This window comes from Anopheles gambiae, chromosome 2 (assembly GCF_943734735.2).
Source record: "Anopheles gambiae chromosome 2, idAnoGambNW_F1_1, whole genome shotgun sequence".
Lineage (NCBI taxonomy): Eukaryota > Metazoa > Arthropoda > Insecta > Diptera > Culicidae > Anopheles > Anopheles gambiae.
The window spans coordinates 35,695,788-35,722,841 of NC_064601.1; the positions used below are offsets into that span (position 1 = coordinate 35,695,788).

At 44.0% G+C, this 27,054-nt stretch overlaps 1 protein-coding gene across 3 annotated transcripts in view; it reads right to left on the reverse strand.

Moving 5' to 3' along the window:
• The window catches only part of LOC4577128 (uncharacterized), a 66,734-nt gene extending 41,377 nt beyond the window's left edge, over positions 1-25,357 (reverse strand). The window contains exons 1-2 of one of the 3 annotated variants that reach the window (XM_061649124.1): positions 25,177-25,357; positions 24,901-25,076 (exon numbers count right to left, since the gene is read on the reverse strand). The gene's annotated coding sequence lies outside the window, so the exon portion shown is untranslated. Of the gene's footprint in view, positions 1-7,156; positions 7,956-24,900; positions 25,077-25,176 lie in introns of those variants that run through there. The other 2 variants (XM_061649125.1, XM_001230989.4) reach the window with 2 other exon arrangements.
• Positions 25,358-27,054: the final 1,697 nt, after the last annotated feature.

A 27,054-nucleotide genomic window follows, 5' to 3' on the forward strand; every position in this document is an offset into this window, starting at 1 on the left:
GATGATGGTCGCAATGATGGCAACGGGAGCTTTTACTTGGGGAGTGATGCGACCCTTAGAACAAGTGGACAGGTACCAAACTGCAGCATAGAGTAACTGAAGTGCATTTCGTAATAGTGTATTACGTTACAGGGGTTTTCGCTGACCCCAGAATGTCAGCCTAAATTGTTGAACCAAACTCAAGTAGAATGCAGTATTGTTGCGTGCTTCTAAAGAAAAGCTCTTGTAAGGTTTTATCTTCTTATCATGTAGGTTATTTATCTTGTACAGTGCGCTTAGACAGATGTTTTACAACATAAAAATAGTATTCTTTTCAAGCAATACTGCTGCAATATTATTTTCAAGTGTCATTGAGGCATGGAAAATATAACTAGGCTGAAATTTGCAATATCGCCCCAAACTAGACTCTTATAGTTGTTTTACTAACGACATTGCACTCAACTAAACAAACTTGCATAATTAATTCCATCATTCCCCGAAAATGACATACTGAGCTATAATAGAACGAAGAGTATATCAAAGATATGCATCCCACCAGTAACCAAATGGCACAAGGAAGATGAACACTCCAATGGTATCTTTCCTTCCCTTCAGTTTATTAACACACACAAACACACACTCACACACACAAAGAAGTGAGTTGCGTGAGAAAATATTTTTGCATTAAATCCCCACCTCCATCCATGTGCATTCCACAGCTTTCTTCCCTCCCTTACCACCCGTTGTAACAGGGTGCTGCTGCATCATGCAAACACAGTAACATACGAACACTACAGGGGAGGAGAAAAAATAAATGACCTGCCCCTGCAAGAAGGTGTTTCATGCGAAGCGCCAATCGAGATGCACACGACCGTATGTATGTGCAGAGGACGCTACACCGTGCACCGGGTTGGTTAGTCCGGCGGCAGTGTTCTGGAAGCAGGAAATTCCAGCCCCAAAAGCTTTCCAACAGCCTAACGCTACAGAACGAGCGTGTGTGTGTGTGTGCGCGCTGGAGAAGCGACAGTTACTAAGCGAACTGGTTCTTCGCTTCGATCTTACCCCCCGAGCGATGTTGAGGCTGATGTAGGAAGCCCCGTGCTTTCCGGACCGGTTTGCAGCACTCGCGCAAAGGGGCACAAGTAGCACCACAAGACACTTTTGAATGACATGGTCCCGGGGTCCCAGTGGTAGGCAGGCAGAAACGATCGGTAAGAGATCGGCACTGGTCAAGATTAAACGGATCCCCATGAGATCAGCTAACGGATCGGAGGCAGTGAACGAAACGATTGGTTCATGCCGAAGGTTAAATGAGATATGTTTAAGGCATACGCTGTTGGCATGTGTCTTAAATAGTATAAAACATTGTTTCAAACTTCCAAACGTTCAAACATAATCGATATATTTAAACGTCTGCGGGCATAATAGTGTGTGCTGCTCACAATGGATCGATCACGCACCGTGTAACCCTTGCCGGCAAATCCGTCCACTATTGGCCAAAAACGTAACGACCCGCTGCGAAACGGTTGACGCGTTCTTGCTCCGTGCGCCTTTGCACGTGCAATGGCAACGACGTGAACGACAAAACGTGTGCCATGCTAAGACGCACACAGCCTGTATCGTCACCGGTGCGCGCCGTTTGCCAGCAAAGAGCAAACGAGGAGCGAGAAAGTATGGCGTGAGCATTTATTCGGAACCGGTGTGCACCTTCGCACGGCGAAATAGAGAGCATTTAATTGCCATCCAGCAGAAATCCCGCACATACGCAACCACCAACCACCATGAGAAAGAGAGAAAAAAACGGACCCTTCGTTTGGGAGTGGGTAAGGAGCACGGGCCATCAAACAAAAAGGGCCTAAACCGGAACGCGATGCACAAAGATGTCGAACCGTCCGGAAGACGCACGGACAGAGCACTGCGATGCAAGTTCTGTTTTTACGTGTTTTAATGCCTTCCCTCTCTTGAAGCGGTCTCATGAAGCGGCCCCTTCCACCAGCCGCTTCATCGGCTGTACGTTTTGTTTATTTGCACGGAAATAGTTTTCTTATCACTGAGCACACCACCACGCATATAAACACATGGCCGAGTGTACACTCGAATTCGCTCATTCTTCGCCTTTTCCTCTCCGACTCTCTCTCTCTCTAGCTCTCTGCTTGTTGCAAAGGGTTCAAAAAGGGGGCTTTGAACGCTGTACGACAAGAGCGCGGAGATTTTACCCTCTCTTTTAGCGAACTTTAACATCCATTCATTCTTGAAAATGAGAGCAGTTAGAGGGCAGCTTTTGTATTTATGTATTTATGCAAAATAAACGGCTACGAATTGCAAAAGAAGCGACACCTTCATCGTTACCGGACTGCGACAACGATCCTCTGACGAGAGAGAGGATGGTCAATGTGCAATAGAGTTCATCAAACACGTGAAAGGTCTGTTTATCATTGCATTTTGGAAGAAGGTTCACTCTCAAAAACAAATTAGATCGTTCTATAGACTTTGAGCTTTAAACATTAAAATAATGAGAGTATCAGCATGTAAAACGATGAAGAAGATACGATGTAATTTATAATTGATTTGTAGGTCATCTACAACTGGTTTCTCGCAGGGGTTATACAAAGTAAATTTGAATCCTTAACACATTGAAATAACTAACACTCATATAAACTATTAATGGGGCCCTTTCCGTTGTAAGTTCGTAGGCTGAAATTTCAGCCTGTCAGCTGTTTGCATTGTATAGCAGTTTTCGAGCAGCTGTCTAAGTGAGTATAATATACAGGTGGGCTTATCCCAAGGTGTATGAATTTAGAAGGCTGATTTTTATCGCTTCTGTTTCTGAATGAGGATTTTAAGAGTGTTTTGAGTATTCGTCAAGCCTCCAGAAAGCTTGTTGGAGCAAAAGTTTTCACCCGTCCTGTCAAAAAGTGTTATTCAAATTTGGTTATAAAAAACATGCTATGAGACCACCTGGACTACATGCACTTCGATTATGGATTCCATCACCAGATCCCTTTAATGCATCTTGGGAATAATATAAACACCACCTTGTTTTGCCATTTTTCGAGCAGGAACTCGAATCTAATTCTAGTTTCGAGGCTAGAATAATCTAGACTGAAAATTGCAGGCTAGTTTTATGTGTGGTTTTGTATGGAGTGTTTACATGATTTCAGCCTCCAACTGTCAAACTCCATACAAAAAACTGACTAGAATCGTGAAGGGTCCCAATATTAAGGTGAGTGACAGACAAACAGAAAGATAGACGAAATATATCAAGATGCAATGCTTTTAGCAAAATTAAACCACAATATGCGTTAAGCATAATACAATTACAGCCAGTCTGACAGAATTACAATATTTTCCTAGGGACTAGATACCACAAGACTTTGAGTTGGCATAATTAAAGTTATTTTTTAGTTGATTAGCTCAATACATTCAAGAAAATTACCCCACATTCTGCTGCATCTGTTCTGCTTGCAATAACTCATTTCAAATAAAAATATAACATTTGATATAAATTGATTGTATACTATTTCAAAAGCTCAACGTTATCACATCTTTTCATATATCTTCGCACTGTGCGCCGGATTAACAAGACCCTGGTGAGAGATCTGTCCTCGGCAGCGAACTCACGAGAGCCACCATTCCGGCCGGCGGAAGAGCAATAAAAACGTTGATCGGCAAATTCCGCGATCTCACCAACACGCACGCACAATCGAACCCGCGTCAATGAAATCCATCCATCATCGTGCAATTAGCTGCACTCGCATCCCATACCCGGGCCCCCCAGCGGTGGGGAGGTTAAGCTCACTTTGTTTACATTCCGCGACCGTAACAAGCATCATCCCTTTCCTTTTCTAACCAACCATACACCTGCCCTGCTCGATCGATCGCACGGGCGGCGGGTTTTATTCGTGCTAGGATCCCCTCACCGTACTGTAGATATGCACGCCTCTCCCCCCTGCGTGCTCTCTTACCGGCATTCGGTCATCAGTCATCTCGCATCTAATCCAGCGTGTCATTGCCGCGCGTCTCGGAGAGCGTGAGTAGTACGGTACAGCGGCGTGCCCTAATGTCGGGGAAAATCTCGCAAACGATCACACGACGCCGAACCGTCCCCTCGATCGCTAGCAACCGGAATGTGTGTGTGCGCGCGCGCGCGCAATTAGACGATACGGGCGACGGGTTGTGTGGCCGCGGAATCGACAAGGGTTTGCTGATCGACGTACACACCCCTTTGCGGGAGATTCGTTTTTCGGGGTCGGGTGGTACGAAATTGGCAATCAAAACAAAACCCACAACTAGACACACGCGCGTTTTGCTGATTGCACTTGTGCGCCATGAATCACCTGTTTGTTTGTAACCGCACGCTAGGGATGGAGGGGAAAGCAACGTTTTAACGCTGAGGATGTTGACTAGGCTAAGCTCCACAAAAGCAGACGCAGCAGAAGCAGCTCAGTACGAGCTTAATAAACGATGATTGCGTACACAAAAGGCAAGTAAATGGATTAAATGTAAAAGTCCACAACCACAGCCTCATCCATATTCATATTTGTAGAACATAGGAAATAGAAGAAATGTGAGCTTAATTTCAATCTATCTTTAGCTCCAGCGGAGAAGACAAAAATATGCTCTCGTGAGCGCACACGACCGCACACTCACAATAAAAACCCGACAGTGACCACAATCAGCTGGTTTAGAAATGCACCATCATTATTATTATTGCGCGCATCAACAGATGCTGCCCGAACGTCTATGTATGTGTGTGTTTGCGTGTGTAGTGGAGTTTGTTTATTTTTTAACGTGACACGCGCCTTTTTGTGTTCATTTTTTTTGCTCAATGGCTACCACTGACGACTCAAACAAGGCAGAATCCCACCCCCAGCTGGCAAGAAATGGCAGAGAAAGGATGGTGTACCCATATCACTCCCTTGCACCCACGTACACACACACACAACCGTATACACTCGTTTTATGGCATGGTGGAGTGTGGTGGAGCATAAACATACAAACATAAAAAGAGCACACACACACACACACAGATCCGTGCGCAAGAGCACAACTACAACCGCTGGAAAAGGAGCCCGTAATTGAGAATATGCTGAGCTACCCCCACCCATCCCGCTCTGATCCCCGTTTATCCAATTTCCCAGCCCAGTTTAATAGCACCCGGCAGCACATATTGGCCCGTCTCGTTTCAGCACCCTCAGCAAAAGGCTTGGCCACTTTCTCTCCTGCTCGCTGGCTGGGCGATTTCCCCTCTCTCGCTCTCGAATACATTATGTTGACGGGAAGGAAAATTGGCGAGTGATTTATTGCGCGGCGCCTTCATCGTGTCGTGTCTCGTCGTAAATACGGTACGGTACGCGCTGCTGCGGCTGCCGTCGCTGCTGCTGTTGCTGTACCAACATAACACCCCACTCACCTCCTCCTCCTCGTGCTCTTATTACTGTTATTGTTGCTGCCGGCGTCTCGCGTTTGCGGTCATCGTCTCGTGAGTGGCACGTGCTTTTTTGAATAGAGAGATATGCACAAACAGCCGTCGGTGCGGGCCGGAGAGGAAGCGGCGGCAGCAGGGCCGGAGGTTTGATGCGTGCTGTGGTATGCGCGCTGCCTAGCACATGCTGCTGTGCCTTTTCTTCTTCTTGTCGGTGTCTCGCACGATGTTCTTTCGATGCTTCGCCGGCGAGAGAGCGCGCGTTAGCAATCATTTCAATAACAAATACAACACGACACACACATACACATATACACAGCAAAGGGTTAGTGTGTTACGGAGTTAAAAGCGCGCGCGCGCTCAATTACTCGAAAGTGTCCTTCTAAAAGAAAGGAGACAGACAAACAAAACAAAAATCCGTTTTCCAATTGCTCCGATGTACCCGTTGATCGAGTACATGCAAAATATCGGCCCTGTTTAGGTGGGCCGGCGTGGTAGGGGGGTTTCTCCCGGAGTGGCCCCGTGACCCACGTTGCTCCGGAATGGCGGTTGTATTTACGGCAGTATTAAAACAAAACAAAAAGCGATGGAGCTCCAAACGGGCCAAACCCCAGGGTTGATGGGCACTAACTTTGCAATTTACGAGCATGCATTTTCTTAACACCTGAGCAAACTCATTGCAGCTGGGCTTTGTGGCGGGTAAGCGGGCAAATGTGACTAGTAAAGACGTTGTACACCTTTCGGCGCGCATTTTATGTTTTCACTCCTCCTATACATCTCTGCTGCACAACTGAAACAATCCGATACGGCGTTTATATTTCACCTGACACAGGTCGGTTCAAATCCAGCTTATCACGGGGGGTGTGTGTGTGTTTATCAGCCTTTGCAGCATGTAAAACAGAAATCATAAAATTTATATGCTGTTACATACGCAAACATAGTAAAGAAATATGTTCGTCATTATTCTGCATTCTGAACGTGCTACCTTGCTGCCAGTTCAAACAATTCAAACGAAAGATTACCCTCAGCTAAAGGAAGTACCATCCCTATCGATACGTGTATCGAAACACGGCAACGGCCGTTATAGATTACCCGGGACGGTTAGACGATTGAAAGCGCAAAAACACGTGCAGATTAATCATCTCATCCAAAATGTTTCTCCTACAAATAATTAGCACGCTTTGTTACGAACAAAACAAACGCTGGTAAACGCTTAAGAAAACCCCCAAAACAAACCTCAACGACATGCTCCATCTGCCCCACCGAGCGTGTCCGCGTGGTGCGAGGATAAAAACCCATTCATAAAACCCGACCATTCGCCGTATGTCGTGCCTCTCAAGCGCAGACCACTGCTCTGTACTTCTGTTCTTTACCGAGCGTAATTCAACTCCGTCTTCCGAAGTACACAATTTAGAAGAGATATTTACGGCCATTTTTTTGTTGTTGTTAATGTCTCTCTGCGTACGCGTACGTGTGTTTGCGTACCAACGTTACGCTCGTACCCGTAGCGTCCTTCTCAACCCTCCCCTTCACGCCCCTCCCCCTTCCTACGGCTCTCTTCGTTCCGCCGTCAAAGGGGTCAGTGGAGATTTGTTTACAAACGCAATTTGCGCACGATAAAGCGCGCGGCGACGTTCTAACGCATTGCATTCGGGTTAGAATGGTGCGGCGGCGGACTGCCGACATGCATTGTTTACAATGTGCAGATGCAGCTCAAAGGCTGGTCTCGTCGTCACTCTCTACCACACTTACCTGTTCATTTGTGGCGGTGTTGTTGTTGTGTAGACGGTATTGTGGTGGACAGAGAAGAGGATTTTCAGCCGGCTTTTTCCGTGCCTCTGCCGTGCTCGACAGCTGTTTTGGTGTTCTGGTGGAGTATTTTGAATGTGCGCCACTACACGTTTGACAGCAAAGTTCGTGAATGCGTTGGAAGATGTGTAGTGAGAATATAGAGTGCACTTTTTGAGCAGCAAAAAGTCCGTTACACTACTATCATTGTCATTTGTTTACGAAGTGTCGATAGTTACACTGTTTTGCATTCTAAAGTTTCAAGATTTTTGTTTAGTTTACTCGGTGAAATTAGCACCACAAAATGTTTGCCCACTAGCACATGTTATTTTGACATTTTTTGCGTAATATCCAGTATATCTCGTTTGCTTGTCACAATTCATAAATATGTCCATCTGTAGTTGGTTTGCTTTCTTTTTTGGCGCCAACTATTCAACTAGCCATGGAGCATATAGACGCCCTGTGGCTTAGCACTACCGGCTACTAGTCAATGTCAACAACGGCACATTTTACCACAACGTTTTGCTGTTTACATCCAAACACAAAACACTGTAAACTCATCTGCTACATTTGCTTCATTTACTACTACGTTCGATAAAATGTAACCTTTTGGCGGTTATCACACGACGGCCAGTACCAAACCGTGTGCCATCATACGTTCTTACGTCGTTTCGTTACGAAAACGTGCTGCGCGATGCAAAGCGTACGCACCACACACGCTCCCCAGGACTGTGTTGTGCGGCGAACAGATTGTTACTGCCCATCGTGGGCAGCCATTGGTGTGGCTGCCATCATCGCGCCATTGCTCCGCCATCGCGACCGAAACCGAACGAGAGCCGAATCGCAAACGGGCACCGCACACACCGACGGGAGCGGAGATCCAATACGCGAGCGAGAGAGAGTTGGATACTGTTCCCGCGGCCTGCACACCATCGTCGCGGCCCCTTCTGAACCAACCCTACAGGTTCTCTCGCCATTTTTCAAACCCCTTTTGCTGTGGCACTTCCACCCGCTACTCGCTCGTACAACAAAAATCCCCATCAACAATGCTCCGTAAACGAGTGAGTGTGTGTGTGTGTGTGAATGTGTGCGGGTTGAGGTTGCTTTTTTGTGTGCGGCCGTGCTGTGCGGTGCTATTCGGTGCTCTTCATTCGCCCGATACGGACACACGGAGCCGGTGCCGTCGGAGAGCAAAGCAAGCAAAAGCGATGAAAAAAAAACACATACATCCCACCCACACACACCACACCCCTACACTATGGTGGTTACTGATTCACGCCAAAAAACCCCCGTATCCCCAACCCATGCCAATCACCCACCCTTGCACAGTGTCCCACTAGCTCTGGGGTCGACCAAGCATTATTCGACGATGGGAGCTGCGGTTCCGCTCTCTTCCTTTCTGCTTTCTGCCGCCCCACCCGTACGGCGACGCTCTACGTGTGAGCTGTCAAATCGCAGTACATTCGCCTACTGCGCCAGCAGTGTGGAAGCTTTCGAAGCATTTTATGTGGTTGTTATGTTTTTGTTGTTGTTGTACACTTTTTGTCAACTCTCGCCAGGCCAAGCGAGTGTGCTTGGAGGAAGGTGACCACGCTTGCATGTGGATGTGCGTATTATCACGTGTCAGCACGCAGTCGGAGAGTGTATGTGTGGGTACTTTGGAGGACGAAGTTTATCTGGTAGCGTGCACCCTTCGGTGTGAAATGGAAAAGCTTTTGGTATATTCTCTATTCTGCTATTTGAGTGATTAGAACAATTTCACGCATGTGAATTTTAATACATAAAATAGGTTGAAGCGCCACAAAATATTGAAACATTGTAAAGGTTTCATCAAGTAGTCAGTTTCATGTCAATTTAAATCTTAAAACTGTTACAATAAACTTACTAAGTAATAATAAATTAAATTAACTTTGTCTAAGGTTCAATCATTTGTCATAATTTTAAGGTAGATAGTAGCAGGTAGTAGTTTTGATGAGTAGTGTTTAATAATTATAATTCTTCATTACAAAAGTTTTTAACAGTTTTGAAATAATAAATGAGCAAATATAAACAAGTTGTATTTTTATAACTCAAATGTTTATAGAATTTTATGAACTTATCTCAAATTTCATATTTTAATTAAGTCAAACAAGTTATACCTAATTTCGCTTATGTTATTGATAATGTTGTTTGGTTAACTTGTATGTTCATTCAAAATTGTGTATGCTTAAACAAATCATTGGTGACGACACAAAAATTGGTTCTAAAACTGAAGAGAACGAAGAAATGCAGATATTGCACAAAAAACGAGTTACATTCAATGGTATTTGGTAATTTCAAGGAGATCTTCAAACATGTATCACTAGCCAGTTGAAGTTAACTCTCTAAAACTATAGTAAGAGTCAAATCAAATGCAAATTAACTGTTAACAAAAAACCTTAGGACCATTTCAAAATTATTTTGAAGCATCAAAAACATGAGGAAAATATAAACGATTTTAGATATTTTAGAAGAACATAATACTATCATAATCACTGTGATTGACTACTGTTAAACCCTACGATGGTATAAAGCACAAGAAAAAAGGACCTATCAAATGATAAATAAGTTGTGTTTGACAACCAGCGACTGACATTTCTCTCAGTTTGACGTTTCGAGTCCTTCATAACAACGAGTTGCTACAACTCCCGACATCCATGCAAGGGTTAAGCCATATCGGCCAACTCAAATAAACGAAAGCCAAACGGACCAAATGAGAAAGACTTTACTCGGCAAGCAAAAGGTAGTGAGCTGCCCACACTGCCAACCTAGGTCCAATGCTGTACATGTGAGTGTGTGTGCCAGGCGATAAGGCGCACATACATACAGCTGCTGCTGGCCAGGGTGAGTAGAGAAAAGGACACGCCAGACCCCATCAGCTCTACCTTTTTTCACCAACCTTGCATCGAAAAACTCAACCAAAGGCTGACGTATACTTGCTTCCTGTTTCACCATTCGCAATCGCCCGCTGCACCGCCTTTGACGTTTATCTGCTGCGCTCGCCTCTGTGTACGTAAGCGGTACGGGACGGAAGGTGACAGCAGCAACATGAATGTTACGTGAGCGAAAGAGACACATAGCGACAGAGGTGCACAAACAAACAAAAAAACCCGGCATGGTCGTTGCTTCCCATCCACCGGTTTTTGCTCCCTTCGTCACAGTGCGTCACTTCTTCGTGCCCCTTCGCTACCCAGTAACTTTCCGCTTACTGCGTACTCGAAACAGTCAGCATTCCATTCCGTTCGCCGATTGCCGAGAGGGTCGAGCCGGGCACTGTACGCTTCGCGGTTCTCCCCTTCGCAGGCTTCGAAAGCGTGCCGAGCGGCAGCACCGTTCGTCAACAACACGTCGAGCTTTGAAACGTGGCCACGCTGCTTCCTAGACGGTAACTAATGGCATTGTGTGCCGCGTTTCGAAGCCTTCTGCGATCGAAATGGTTCTGATGTGGCTGCTCACGGTGCTGGTGGGCAACACCACCGCCGTGCTGGCGCTAGAGCCGGGTGCCACCAGCCGCACCGCACAACGTAAGGGATCTTTGTGCACAGAACCGATTAAATATTGAATTCTCTCACGAGCACTAGCACGATCCCACTCCCCGCGGACACGTTTGCGAAGGATATACGCGCTAGGATCGACACGGCCACCGTTTTTCGCTCTCTCTCTCTCTCTCCATCTGACGCTCTCGGCACTTGGCACAGTGCGCTCTGGCATCGATCTAGTTTTTGGCCGGTCGATTGCGCGCTAACCTTCAGCACACACATTGTTATTCTTCCGATAATCGAACATGTTTTCCCCCTTATTGCAGGAAGCTGCCTATCTCTCGCTCTCGGGAGTCGCCTCTGTTCAGTGCTTTTCCTAGCGGCGCAAAGCGTAATGATAAGGCGTTGGATGCTCTTAACGATTTCACTCACTCTCTTGCCTTGCCTTGGCGCTCTCGGTGCACCTTTTTTCCAAAGCACATTAAAAGCGCTGTGGCATTTTTCATCGTCTTCAAATAATCACCTGACATTGGGCGCCGCTCGCATGATTTTCCCGCAAAGCGTACCCTATTCGTACCGAACCATTGCGCTCTCCGGTCGCTCGCGCTTTCTTCGCTGCTCAGAAACTCTTGGCCCGAAGTTCGGCCGTTCCGGGGAACACATGACAGCGGAAATGAATTTATCCCTTCGCATCAACCTGCTGGATGCGCTTATGAGCGTTTTATGTATTTTTTAAAGCATTGTTTTGCATGTGTTGCCGCTGCGCGTGGCGTGGCAAAGAGAGGGAACAGAACTAAATAGCGAACGGACAGGGAAGCGTGTCTCGATGTTGATGGAAAGGTTCGATTCTGGGGGGTTTTCGGTAACGTTTTCACGTTCATTCGTTATCGAACCGTCTCTGGAAGTACGTGGTAGGTATTTTAAGCCAAGAGTTTTCCACTCTGGCGTAAGACGTCGTGTACTCCGTAGTTTTATACCTGTTTTGTGCATATGGATGAAAAACGCTTCAAAAAGTATTTGCAATTTCGAAACAGAAAATGTCAATAGAAGTGACAGTGAGGAGAGTAGTAACAATTATTGAAACATGTTCCTGCAATACTATGTCATTTTGTACTTTCATTATTCTTGTATGAATAGTTTAAAAAAAACTATTACTTGTACTAAATTATTATAAGAACTCCCATGAAATGTACAAAACATTCAAACGTTTGATAACGAACATTTGATACATGACGCCCATAATCAAATATTTATATTTTGCACTCTTTCTAATATACCAAAAACACATAAATCACAATTAGTACGAAATGGTTTTCATACATAATTTAAATCGTACATGCGCATGCCAAATGACATTTTGGCAAATGTTTTTGTTGAATTGAAATTTTGTAGCGATGTTGAATAACATTATTTCAATGATATTACAACCCTGTAGTAAAGTCTTCGTAATTTTCTGTTTATCATTCTGCTAGATTAGTATTTCTAGACAGAAAAATTTAAACTAAATGTCAATTATTTCAGTGAAAATTGTCTTACTATCTGAGCTATTCTTCCAACCCGAGATAAGTTCATACAATGTTGATCAATATACAGTTGAGTAAAATATGTTCAATCTTATCAAACACTGCGCCCCTCTGATTCCACCAAAACGCAGGCAGTTGTTTTTGAATTTGAAATGCTCTAAACCTCAACATAACCGCATGCGATCTCTCACGTGCGCCATACGCGTTGCTGGCAGCAGTTTTGATTTCCTGCGGAGCGAAAACAGTTCAAAACCCGAGCGCCCCGACATCGTGTATGCACGGCTTCCAAAAATACAACTCCCATTAGTGGAAACCAAATCTTGAGCACTAAACGGCAAATCCACCGCCACTGCTACTAAGGGCAGAAGGACTCGAGCAGAGCACATAAACGCCCAGAACGCAGCGCTCTCGAACGCAGGGGCGCGCGCGAGATCTCCGTCCTCAAAAAGGTTTAGCGGAGTTCCGAACCCAACGGTTCAACGTGACAGTTTAGTTAGATGAAGTTTCAGAATGGAAAAATTCCATCCATTTCCTTCGCAATATACAACGAGCTCCTAAGGGTGGATGGGGGCATACGGGCAGAGCGAGCGAAATGCGACCAGGGAACGGAAGCAGCCGTAGCAGCACCCCGACAAAAAGATGACAACAACGACGACGACGACGACCACGACGACGACGACTACGACGAGGACGAGGTCGCCGGTGAGCCATTATGATGTAGCAAAGCGTGGAGCGAAATGATATTGGTTGGCGGTGGAAGCAGAAGCGCTCGTGATGGGGCCGCGCCACCCGTTTGCCTCGTTCGCAGGAAGGACGTGAACCGCGCGCGTGAGTCAGTCGCGCGTCGTCGCTGCGAAACGCGAGCGAGAGGGAGTGAAAAATGGAATGAAATGGAATAAAGTACCACGGCGATGGAGAGGAAAAGATAACGAGCAAGCAAGCAAGCAAGCAAGCAAGCAAGCGAGCAGGCGAACGGGCACCAGCCAACGCATCGGCAAAAGAAAAGTCACCTTCAGGCATAAGCATTGTTTGCCGCCCCAAACGAGACACTGCGCACGGCGATGAGGAACGGCTGAGGTCGGGTTTGGCGAATGGACAGCGGTGGTGGTGGTGGTGGTGGCGGCGTTGATGACGACGGCTATACGATTGACGACTTGGTGGTTGTAGGAAAAAAAATGAGCGCCCCGCTTCGATCGGTAATGCCTACAGTGGTGGCCGCGGTTGAAGCAGCAAGCGTGCGTATACTGCATTTCTTTATCGCAGTTTTGCTTGACACGCGTTGCGCCGCATACTAAGCTGCTTTTTTGTACAGCTTCTCTCTTAGTATACGTGAAGCAAAGCACGTTTATGGAAGGTTAACGTGTAGATTGTATTTTATTACAAACCGTTTAATTTTAAATAGAAAATGAAGCTATTTAAAATGTTACGGTTATTTCTTCTCAATGAAATCGATTGAGCGAAAAAATTACTTAAATCCCACGGTGAGTCATGTTTGCCAGTTTGCCAACTCATACTACCTCATACTTTCCTCCTGATTCCTATCTCATTTCAGAATGGGAGTATTATGAACATACTGATTGCTGATTTGCAGTAATTATTAAAATAAAACATATCGTTTACATTTAAACACTGATTTTAAAATAAAACATTTTAAAATATACCATTAATACAATCAAAATTATAAAAAAGTGTTGAAATATGTCACTAAAAATGCTCTCAAAATTTCCTTTTTCTGCCTCAAAAACGTACATTTTAAATTTCTACTATAGAATCTAAACAGGCTTCCAACCTGCTGCCACTATTGTTCGTACCAGTGTATTAATCTATCTAGCCGCCTGGTCGATGTTATGCCTGGGTATTTTTTTTTTTCTTCTGACGTTTTGTATCTTCCATCGTTCTCCTTCAGTTCCCGGTTATGCCGTTCGAAATGTGCCGCTTTCGGGTCGTTTGGCAGTTCGAATGAGAAATCTGCCGGCCTCATCAAGCCCGGTACACGTCGTGTATAGAGGCGGCGGCAATGGTCTTGCCACACACCATCGAGCGGCAGAGGCAATGAGCGAGCGCTTGGACGGGCAAACGGATGCCAAGGGTTGCGCGCGCGAAGGATGAAACGTGCATGGGGAAGGAAAGCCTGCTGCTGTTCACGTAGCAGGGATGAGGACGCAAACGGAGGGCGAGGCGAGGCTCTTAATCTACGCCGCACGAGGGAGTGAGTGAGCGTACCGATACCCGCAGCCGGGCACGGTACGCGCTCGAGCAGGACGGTACGATGGGATTTTGACATTCGAACACACCGGCTAAGGGTGACCGAACCGAAACCGAGGGAAAAAGGCAGCGAAGAAGTTTTGCCCCGGCTCTGCGCTGTGTACCATGTGTGTGTGTGTGCGTCGAGTGCGAAAGAGGGTTTCGAAAAAGTGACGGTCTCTCGATTCCCCATTTTGTTCGTTCGTTCGCTTGTTCGGCGAATCGGTGCCGTTTGCTGTGTGCTCGATGTGCTCGAAGCTGACGCTGCTGCTGTTGCTGCTGCTGCTGCTGCTGATGATGATGGTGGTGGTATTGCTGCTGATGTTATTGCTTTGTGCGGGTTTTTACCACTCGTACGTAATGCGGTGCTCGATGTTTCTCGGTCCCGAGACACACACTCGGGGCACTCGGTGTGCTGTTTGTGCACTCCGGTACGATAGCGATGACGGGCTCCGGCACCGACTCTGAGGGCACTGGCACACTGGGTTCGCGAGCTGATGGTTGCTACTATTTTAACCAGTGCGATCAAAAATGATGACAGATAGCAGTAGATTGATATAAGTATATTCTATTACAGCGTTGAGTTAATGTAATATATGCTAGATCTATCATTATGAAAGGACTTTTCATTAATCTTGAATTTATAAATTTCTGTACAAGACTTCAACTTAAGATCAATTTAAAATGTATTAACAGGATCATTCTACAAAACTGCGAATTATTTAATTTGTCACTTAGTAATCATTCTATTAGCATTTATCTAATGTTTTATTTAATCAAATCATTTGATTTGATAAGTTTACTTGAATTTAGGGATCAAAGCATACGAAAAACAACGTCATACAACTTTCAGCAACAACTCTCAAATACTTCCCATACTTTTCAAAAACTAACCCACAAATTAACAATTCCGACCAACTTCATTAAATGCTAAATAAATGCCTTTGGTTGGTTTCTTGCTTTCATTTTTTATTTGTAATAATAATAAAGATATAAAGTTATCTCGATTGTTAGGTAAAAATGTTTGTGAATGTTTATAAAAATGTTTGTTATTTTAGTATTTATTTATAGAAGCTTTACTCGCTTTTTTAATGTAAGGAGAACAAAATCTGAAGCAAGAATTTTAAAAATAAATGAGTTTTGTAACACAACCTATTACAAAAACATTCCAGTTTAACTACAATTGTAAGAGCCGTGGACTTTAAAACAGTGTGGCCCGGTTAGTCTAGTGTGTCAAAGCACCGGAGCCTACAATGCCAAACGAGTTCAATTCCCATTTGGAGCATCCCATTGTAACAAGGTTCGATGATCTGATTGGATGATATTAAAGAGGAAGAATTTAAAGCTCGCCGTTATCACATATTAACAAGCGAAAGTGTATTAACAGCTTTAACATTTTACACATCGATACGATCGATTACGATTTATGGATAGCTCATATGGATGAGATCAACAAAGATATGGATCTCATCGTATCTCTTTACTTTGTCTGAAAAGCGAGATGTAACCTAATACAAAGGAGAAAAAAGAGAGCCTGATAGCCTGATGCAAAGTTAGAACTATCTGAGAGCATGAGAAGAGAAGTAACCATCAACCACTAATCATTAAATGGTACCGACCAAATGATTATCAAAGGCACATAGAAACAATGCTAATATGTCCAAGGATGTTGTTTGATGTAAGAATTAAAACAAGATACTACAGCAATTATCCGCAGTACGCGATACTCGATATACGCGAATTTGCAGTACGCGATTCCTCATAATGTGACAGCTCCATGTGTTTGTTTTTTTTTCGAAATATTTATATTATTTGAAGTATTTTATGCTCTTTTTGAATTTGCTAATGTTCAAAACCATGTTACATCAAATTTGTTGAAAAGATACCTATTTTTCGATTAAAATATTTGATTCAAAATTCTGTTACGATATTTTTCGACCCCTGAACCGGTAGAATAAACTCTTTTTGTATTGGAATCCGCTATACACGAAAACCCTAGATACGCTATTGCACTCGGTCCCGTACGATAGCTTATATCGGATAATGACTGTATATGTAATGTTCTTACATATGAGTTTTCAAAAGCAAACAAAAAATACAACATGACTTGTACTGAAAAGATTATGAAAATATTAAACTTCAGAAATCTGCATAAACTTTTACGGACCATTTTACCATCGTTCATCAAATTCTGCCCTTACATTTTGACCATGACAACATGCAGCATTAGACCCACCGTGCCGGTTCCGTCCAAGCCCGGGACGCTCGGTGCTCTCAGTGCTACGCGCTGCTGTGTCTGTCGATTTTGGTGTGCTGATGCTAGGCGTTCCTACTATCTGCGCTGTTGTGCCCGCCCGTCCGCCCGATCTGCCGCACAGTCTCATTTACTCGCTCTCTCTCTCTGTTTCTGGCTCCGTCCCGCTCTCTCTCACACGCTCCTTCCCTGTCTGCCGCACCGACACGCTGCTCGCTCCGTCCCTGTTTGTGGGCCACCACGGCTCTGCGCGCCCGCTATATACGAAGAAGTATAATCACCGACAAACGAATGGATTTCCATTAGGGCGAGCGTTGGTTTTTGCCGTTTGTTAAGAGAGTCGCACACTGGCGGGCACACACACAGGAAGGAAAGGGGGAAAGGGGAGGAGAAAAGAAGGGATGAGAGCAAGGGGAGGACGAATGGCAGTGCAGGCGGCAATGGTGGGTGATGGCCCCAGGAGGAGCAAGCATCGTTGCTGTGGGGTGGTGTATGACGGGATGGTATATGCGAACGTGTGTCGGTGTGTGTGTGTGTGTGTGTGTGTGTGTGTATGTCGGGGTTGGCTTCGCAACCCAGCAAATAACGCAAAAGCGCTGCGACACAAGGCGACGGGACACCACCACGATTGGGGTGGGGATTGAAGGAGGGAACCAGAGCGAAATTCGAACGCAACACTGCTAGGGTGCTGCGACCGAGCCTAGGTTGGCAACAAAGCATCAGCGCTCGAGTCAGCGCTAGATAGAAAAATACGGCGCCCATGCGAACTCGCCTGTGCTCGGCCATCCCACTTTTGCCGTTGATGGTAGTAGGTAGAAGCAGCAGCAGCAGTAGTAGTAGTAGTAGTGGTAGTAGTAGTAGATGCTTTACCGCGCGAAACGATTCGCCCCTTCACTGTACCACTGTAGCAGCACCGAATGGTGTACACAATGGTGTACGCGCACCGGTGAAGGTTTTGTTGGTTGGCAACGCTAGGCAACGCACCATGCGAGCGAAAATGCGTTTTATAATACGCGCGCGTACCGAACGGTCAAATGTGGCTGAATTCAAAATCAATTGGCCAGTGCTGCCAGCAGCCAGCGGCCAGTGCTGCTGTCAATGTTATGGGCACCACCGCCTGATCAACGTCTGGGGCGGGGGGGACGAGTTTGCTCTACTTGCCTTCTCGTCCTCCCTCTGTCCGTTGGCCGCGTTTGAACGTTTCGCAGCGCAAAAATCTAAGGCAGCGGTGCCGCACCGTTCGGCTTCGGTTCGGTTCGGTTGCTGTCGGTCGGTCGGGTTTTTGCGCTGCATTTAAAGCAGGGCAAATCGCATTTTGCACCGGCAAAACGGGGCCCGGAGAAACGTCAAACTAGCCGAATGAACTTAGCCACAAATGAAGTTTTATTCATTTCCTATCTTGCGTGCGCGTCGTCAGTTCGCTGGCCGCTTGGTTCGCTTTCCCGGCACACACACGTTGGCGCCCCGTTTCGTTTGGGTGGTAGTTCGCGGTCAGCATCCTTGCGGAGAATGCTACTGCAAAACCCGACCGCTGGCAGAAACGATTTTAATGTCAAATGTTAAAGCTAGTATAAGATTCAACAGAAAATTATGAAATAGTAATAGCTTCAAGCTGGTTAGCAGATGTTCTCACTGTGTGTAGTGCTATAAATATGCTCACAATACACCAACAACACAGCAACCCCAATGTAAAGCGAGCTTACACCAACCGCCGCTAGAGGGAAGCACAGGACGGGAAGCGCATTTCGCGCGATTAGATTTTTTGAAAACTTTAACAGAATTTAGAGCGTGCCAAGATACAAATGCACAGCAGCGTGTTCGCTTCCGTTTGCTTGCCTTCTATTTTTGACCCCACAAAAATCTGCTTGCTTGAAGGAGCAGGATTTAATTTTGAATATTTTGGGTCACCGCGGGTACACACCACAACACCGAGCTCTCTGTTTTGCCTTTGCAAAGCCAGACAGCACAGACCGCGTGCGCTCTAGAAAATCGGCCGCTCGGTTTATATCGAGCAGCTGTGAATGGTGGATTGCGTGCGTACGAGTTCGTTCGTGCGTGAATGTGGTTTGCTTTTTCTCCGTTCAAACGCAGCACGATATCTCGCGCAGAACTGAAAATAAGCACAACAAATAAACAAAAACAAAAAAAAAAACAAACAACAATGTTCTGCCTCGATAGCATAAATCGATTCGGCAAAACTTTCAAGCTCAGTTACAAAGACAAAGACATCGTCTGTTTCACAAATTACTCAAAAGTTAATAAAGCAAGCAACCAAAACAAACAATCCATACACTAACATGATTATCGCTTCACTGTTGCTTCAATGTTGCGAACTACTAGTCTAATCAAAACTGACAGCTAAAGCGATGACATCCATCCGGTTTGCCCGGAACCGGAGCCCCCCCCCCCCCTCCCCCCTTTCGACTGGGCCGTGCTATATGCGTACGCCATTCGCCGCACAATTCTCTATGGCGGTTCGCGAAAGGTGGCCGCACCTGCCGCCCGTAATCGCGCGCGGGAACGCGGATGCAAGCAATGCAAGTTTTACTACTGCTAGCGAGGTTCAATACGGTCGTGCGTTGCATTAGATTCGAGACGCTCGTATTTCAATCCGCGCAGATTCCGCGCGCTTCGACCGAGACACGTGTGACCCCCGTGTTGTCGTACGGTGACCATGTGGTTGTTTGTGTTTCGTTTCGAACGGAGCGTGTTGGACTATCGAAAACCGTTAAGTGGTTTCTACGGAGCGGTCATAGTTTGGGATTAGAATATCATCACTTGACTTAGAATTTTGTACGATGTAACACTACAGCTACGTGTTAGAAATGAAACAATGTTAGAAACTTATCTTCTACACCTTACAGATTTACTGCAGAAAATTGTTCATATATTGTTACTAGATTCAAATTTGATTCAAACGTATTTATTTTAATTTGGCTTTTACTTGAAATTTTAGACTTTTTCAAAAGCATTACCACACACATTACAACTCTTTGGTGGAATGCCCCATCGCTCAACAATCTCTAAACAAACAATTGTAATCCTATTTTAAAATGTGTTTCCTCGGTCACCGTATTTTTACGCGAAATTGCGTTTGTAGCAACTCAAACCTCAAACGAATTGCACGCCATCAGACGCAGAAAATAACGATACCGGATAGTAACGAACATTTCAAAATATCCAAAACAGCACCATCGATCGAAACGAACGGAGCTGGCGAACGTACAGCGATCGGAATGTTTACGCGTGCAGTGTCCGGGCAGCACCGTGCGTCGTAACCGAAGTACGGGCGAGGGCCCGTAAGATGAAACATTTCATTTTTCCCAAGGAGATGGGAACGTTCCGACCAGAAGAAACACAGCAGAGCGGTTCAATCTCGATCGCCGTTGTTGTTTCAACCTGAGCTGCTCCACCATTATTCCTCACCACACCCCCACACACCTCACCCAAAAGTGTGGGCACCAACGAAACAGAGAGCAAGATGGTGTGAGCGAAACAGAGAGAGAGAGAGAGCGTACTCAAAAAAGTGTAACAAAGAGACGGCAAATGATGGCGTCGTAAAGGAATGGCGACGAGCAGGACCGAGCAACAATTAGCGTTGGTGAAAGCGAGAGACCGTACACAATATTTGGGACGAAAACAAAAATGGTGTGCTCCACACGGCTGCCATGGTGCTGTGGCGGCATGGAAGAAGCAATAGTACCCCAACAATGGCTGTACGAAAGCACACTCACACACACAAACACACACTCTCACACACTGTCAAATTGTGGGGCAGAAAGTAATAGTACTGTTAAAGTGGAATAAAAAAAACCGCTGCACAAGTTGGGCGGGCGAGGGTGATAAAATGAAGCTGAAGCTTCCAACGTAGTAGGCCGTCATCGACAACGGTCGGAAGGTACGAACGGTTTGGAGGCTTCAGGAAAATAAGTTAGACGACAACTTCTACGGTTATGGAATGGAAAAGCGGGAAAATGGGGTGAATCTGCAAAACTAGTGGGTTGTATGGTGGGGTTCTCACGAGTGGAGCCGTATCCTAGCGATCGGACAAATGGTAAAGTAACTTAGGTATGAAAACATTTCAATATGTTTTAAAAAGGAACGTGCATGGGTTTTCTTAATTATTTGTATTACTGGTGAATGATTTGCTTCATTTTATACACATAGAAAAGAGGTAGAAAACCCCTTTAACGTAGGATAACGTAGAATTCTACATACTTCTTCGCAGTTTCTATTCAAGTTTTTTCCCCTTGATATTACTTATCTTTTTCAGTTGTAAATTTATCAAACTTTAGCAACTCTATACATTATGTATGAACCGGTTAGACAATGTATTGAGCAAAAAGTAACAATTATATTGAAATCATCTATTAACTATGCACGTTTAGTTATATGTGAAAATGTATAAAAATGAAATAGACTTTGAATCGAATATTTTACGACGACTTATAACATAAATCAATTTCCCTTCGCTATAAAACAAAAATCAATAATAAGTGAATTTTTATAGCCTTTAGATAAATTGAATGAAACGATTTAATAGAGAGAAACAGTAACACAATAAATTAAAACAATTGTGTATAAAATTGTTCAAATTGTTCAAAATGAGACAAAAAAGAGATAAAACTAACAGAGTCTTGATAAATACTCGTAACAAGGAAATAAATAATAACTAACAAAAACAAAAGAGTTCAACAATAAATAAAGTATAATACAGTACCAAGGAAAGGTAGCAGTAAGTTTTTCCCACTGTTTTTACTCTTTATGTCATTTATCAATAAATATTGTTAAAATATATAATAGCTAAACTGAATATAACAACTTGTAATGAAGTTTTCATTAAATTATTTTAATTGTAATTATTTTAATTTAATTGTACTACTTAAACTCATACAAATAAATCCCACGGACAAATTTACAGACTCCCAGTACCGAGGGAACTTATTATACTTTGTAAAACTCTCCGCACAGTTAGAAACAGCGATGATACATCATGCTACCAAAATACTTTTACGAGTTCCTAGGGCAAGCGTGCATCCGCTCGCGTACGAGGGCCAACGCCATCTCTATCGGGTGAAGATGGAGCAACGGAGAGAAACCAATCTCGCTCCGACACCAGGACGACGATGACGACTGCTTGCTTTGGACGGTTTGTTGGATAGTGCCAGCGCCTAGGTACATCCAAGATACCACCACTCCACCGCAAACCCCAGTCCCCAATTACACCTCTACTCACTCCTGCACCACACACGCAATTGCAGGATAATGGTCGCGTTTTTATTCCCGAAAACTGTTGCCCCACACTTCCACCGTGCGCGCACGGGATGTACAGAGCACATTTTCCGCACGACGATGGGCACTATTTCTTGACCATTGCCATCCACGCTCGATCGCCGTCAACATTCTCAGGGTCGACCTACACACGCGGAGGGGGCGCCACAAACAATCGTGCAGACACGACGGTGTGCGATGGCTACTACCACCTACCATGTGCACATAGCCGCGGCATATTCATATAGTTCAATGACGACCAGAGCAGCATCGTGCGCCCGATCGTCGGCCGGACCAGAGACGCCCCGAGAGCAAGAGCACTTGCACCAAGTCGGGGCAAAGTCACAGCACAGAGCTCAATGTTTTCCATTTGGTTTGCATTGGCCCACCGTTGCATTCTTACGTTATTTCCTCCTCCCATTAGACCAGGAGCAACCAGTCGAGTGCGCCACATGGCGAAGGATGATTGCAGCAACAACAAAAAAGCTGCTTTTTTGTTCACTCGTATAACCCCCATGCTTCGCGGGAGGGTGGCCTACGGGTTTCGCTAGAAATGGGTAGGGATATGCCTGCTTTATATGAATGACGGAGACGGGAACGGGAACACAGGGACAGTAAGGTCGGTTGGTTGGTTGGTCGGCCGGTCCGTTCGCTCCGCTTTGCGTGTTCACGGTCCATGCGCGAGCAGGGTTTTGTTTCGGCACGGCCAGCAGATTTTCGTTAGCAAGCTTTTTAGTGTCTTCTGGTACGACACACGTTGGTCGATGGAAAAGGTGGAAGCTTCAGCATGAATGAAGCCTGCACAACGATGGCCGGACGCATTCTTGAGGCCACGATTTGAAGGAAACGGATAATAGTTGGATGACCAGCAGCCACTTCGGAAAGTCATAGGCGCAGCCTGGAGCGCAAAACGGTACAGATGCAAGAAGCTGCGAGATAAATGGTGAGCGATCTGTTGATTGAACAGCGCAAATAGCATTAGCGGAACTTGGGGCAAGTGTGCCACCTTAAGCATTTCAAGTTATAACTCACTAAAACGTGTTTTTCAAAAGCCGATTTAAATCTCATAACCATTTTACATCTATTTCCTTACTTATAAATGAGTTTCGCTTGAAAAAAGTGCAAACAAAATAGTTTTTGAAGCGTTTTAAAATGGGTCCAAAAAGACGTTTGTTTTTTGGGCTATGGGGCAAGAGTGCCACTCGTATGGGGCAAGACGGCCACCTGGTTAAAATAACCGTATTTTTTAGATAATTGGAAATTATTACGTTTGTACCACTAGTGTATGTATTCCTACATGTCTTGAGTCACCAATGAACCCCTTTTCATCACAAACTGTTTCGCAATATGGGTTGTTGCTGGTCTGTTTTTCCGGAGTAGAATCCGCTCGTAAAAGCGCACCATACCGCTGAACGCTACAACAATGTTTACATTTTTGACAGCTCGCGCCTATGAAAGATGGTGGCACACTTGCCCCAAATAGAGATGGCTCTTTTGCCCCAAAAGTTGTAACTTTTTTTAAATTGAATTTTTCAGTGACAAAAAGAAAGTTTTTTTCAACTAACCCCGCAAAAAATTTCACGTTTTCTCAGCTATATGGTGGTGTAAATATTTTCTCGGTTGATTGTTCGCATGATTTTTGAGAGCTTATTTGGTTGGATTAAAAAATTATAATATTCTGCTCAATTTTGAAACTCAACGTAAATCAGTTCAAAACAATGGGAAATATCGGTTGATCTATATGAAATTAGGCTCAGAATACCTAGTCATTGGAAAGCAACCAACTGTATACACAATTGATCATTAAACTAAAGTTTTTAAGGAAAAATGCTTGGTGGCACTCTTGCCCCGTATGGCACACTTGCCCCAAATTCCGCTACCAAAAAGCTAGGGTAGGATGGTTCAATTCTTTCGACAATGTGTACTAGAGCGGTGATTTGCTTTACGATAGATTCCATCGTTTGGTCGTTCTTAAGCACATTTCTCTTCTGATCGTTACAACAGTTATTCATGAATTGTTACGGAACTCAACATTACTACATTAACTTCGTAGAAATGAACAATACCCCTAAAGGACGCAGAATATGAAAATGTCCAAAATATTAAGAGTATCAAGTTTACATCATGCTACATGTGGTCCGAGATGTTGCACAAACTAAAATCGCATCCGTTATGAGGTTATCCTGCCCTGTCTATACACCATTGCTATGGATCGTGGTATGAATAAGAGAATGAATTCTATGTTATCCGAATAACTAAGGAAGGTGTTGACTGACTACCATTTGTTCTGTCAAATGAAAAGATTATAAGAAGAAAACGAATTTTGTAATCTCAGAATCACCACAACGGAAAATAACGTTAATTTACCTTTAAATTTGTAATGTTATACAAAAATAGTCAGCCCCCAAGCAGTAATCTTGTCAGTCTAGTGCAGTGGCTACCAACCTGTGGTTCGTCGCGTTAATAGACGTGGTCGGCGAAAGAATTTATTTTTTCTATTGCAAGAATAATTATCACCTTTATGAATCTTCTCCAGAACTCCAGAAAAGGGTTGTTAAAAATGACCTCAGCTATCCTCCACCCCCTTAATATAGACGGGCCGCGGTAAATATAGAGGCAAACTTAAGTGGTCTGTGTTACTAAAAAGGTTGAAGAGCACTGAGTCTAATCTAAAGGCTACAGTACAAAATATATCAAATGACGTATCAAATGACGTTTGAAATATCAAACATAAACTTTAAAAAGAACCTGTTTTAATAGCCATCAATATTCCATCAAAAGTATCATTATTCAAAGGCAAACAATAGTTATTTTTAAAAATATTAAAGGACGAGTGATATCAAATAATAAGCCAATAATAAACCGTTTTTATTATATTTTTCCATAAAATAATAAGATGGTAGAATGAATAGAACTTACCGTAAGTGTATGTAGTAACGCATCCTTCTGTGACTAAGCACCGGGGCATCGGATGAACTAAGAGATCGATAAATCGATGACTCACTACGTACTGCCTAATTACGGATTGCTCTGGCTGTTTTCGTGTCACCACTGTTCCGAAGAACACCGGCTTAAACGGTTTTCGTGCAAACAAACTGTTCTTCGACAACAAAAAACGAAAGGAAAGAAAAAAAGATAATTTTGAATTAATATCAAACCACTATGGCAAAGTATCTTAGTACATGGAGAAAGTACCGTCCACTGTCCACGGTGCTTTTGAGTGAACGGTGCCCGATGGGCGGTCGGTACGAAGGGGACGCCAGCCGCATGTGCTCCATCGTCATGGACGGGATGACGTGAATTCACCGGAATTCGTGCATCGCTTGAAGCCAAGAGATACAAAACCACCCACCTCGGTTGCGGTTCGGTTCAGCGTTGTCGTGGACGCATTTCGCGTCATTCGGTAAATTTGATTACGTCGCACTGCCCACAGAAGAGAGAGAGAAAGAGAGCGAAAGAGAGCGAAAGAAAGACAGAGAGCGTTAGCTCGCATGAGCCACGTGGTGCAGTGGTGAGTTCATTTTTTATTTGCGCCATTCGTCTGGTTGCGATGTGATAAAGCACAAACTTGTGCGCAAACGGACACAAAGTTGGGCGCTTAGTATGCGTCAACAAGAGGCGTTTGATGACGAATGACCGATGAATGGTTGTTGCATGATAATAGCACTGTTTGAAATGTGGAAGGTAAATGAATGATGAATTGAAGAAAGTAAATGTTTTTAAGAAACAACAAATCTAGAATTTCTCTTGATTATTTTGGCGTGTACTATAACACTCGTACTTTTGTTGGCCTATTAATTGATAAAAAAGATTTAGAATTTTAAAAAAATGTTTTCGATGAAAAATTTATGAATATTGTGCATAATGTTTGAAAACATTATCCAGTTCAGACAGTGAATGACAGATTACACAAATGAAATTCTAAATAATTAACACTAATTAGATGAAGTTTTCATTCAGCTTATGACAAATCATTCAGTAACGTTGTTTGAGAAAAGCAATAGTTAATGAGTTACTAGTTCATTCCATGCTGGCTTTAAAATATTTGTTCAATGTATCTATTTTTTCAAATCACAGTATAACTGTCGTCCGTTTAACTCTTCAATACGTTGACTGATTTTTATGTGTCGCAATGTATCACACAATTTAAATTAAATTAAGTTTCAATCATATACAAAGCGATATAACGCTAGAAAACAATTCATTTATCAACTAACATTAACTTCATTAAAGGTTTCCTTCTAATTTATAAACCAATTCTCACCATAATAGTTGAGTTGCATTATTTACTGACGTATATCAATTATTTCATTACCTAAATCGATTCAGTAAAATAATCCATAAGCTGTGGTACAAAAACATTTTAATGGATAATTTGACTTAATATAACTCTATATAACTCTAGCCAACCTGGGATTTTTAAATTCATACTTATTTTAATTTCAACTTTTACAAATACTCTATATACCATGGCTTATATATAGTGACTTGTGGCGGTCCCATGGTACAGTCGTCAACTTGACCGACTCAATAACATGCCCGTCATGGGTTCAAGCCTAGAATGGACCGTCCTCCCGTTCGATTGTGTCCCGTAGATGAGTACACTAATATAATGCAATAGTTTTCTATTTAACATTTCCTTTTGCGTCCAGGGTTTGTCGGTTCTTTTGCAGGTCAATTTTAAAGAAAAGTCCCCTATTAGTTAAATACACATGCGATTGTGCTACTGAAACAAAAGAAATGCTGTTCCATCTCCTAAACAGTATTCAACAAGTGGATAACGGCAACCCCCCCCCCCCCCCCCCCCCCTCTCTATTCCAAGTCTACTCCACACAGTTAGATAATGTAAAATAACCCAGCACATTGTAAGCTTTAACAGAACACCCCACCCTACCCGGGTGCTGCGTATGAATGGTATTTTTGCTCTTTTTCCTCCTCTTTGAAAACGCATTTTTACATCCAAAAAACAAAAACCGCCCTCACAAAAGCGTACCTTAAAATGCATCCTCGAAACATCCAGCAAACTCCGCATTACCAGTTTCAACAATTTACCCCATTTCGGACACTGACAGG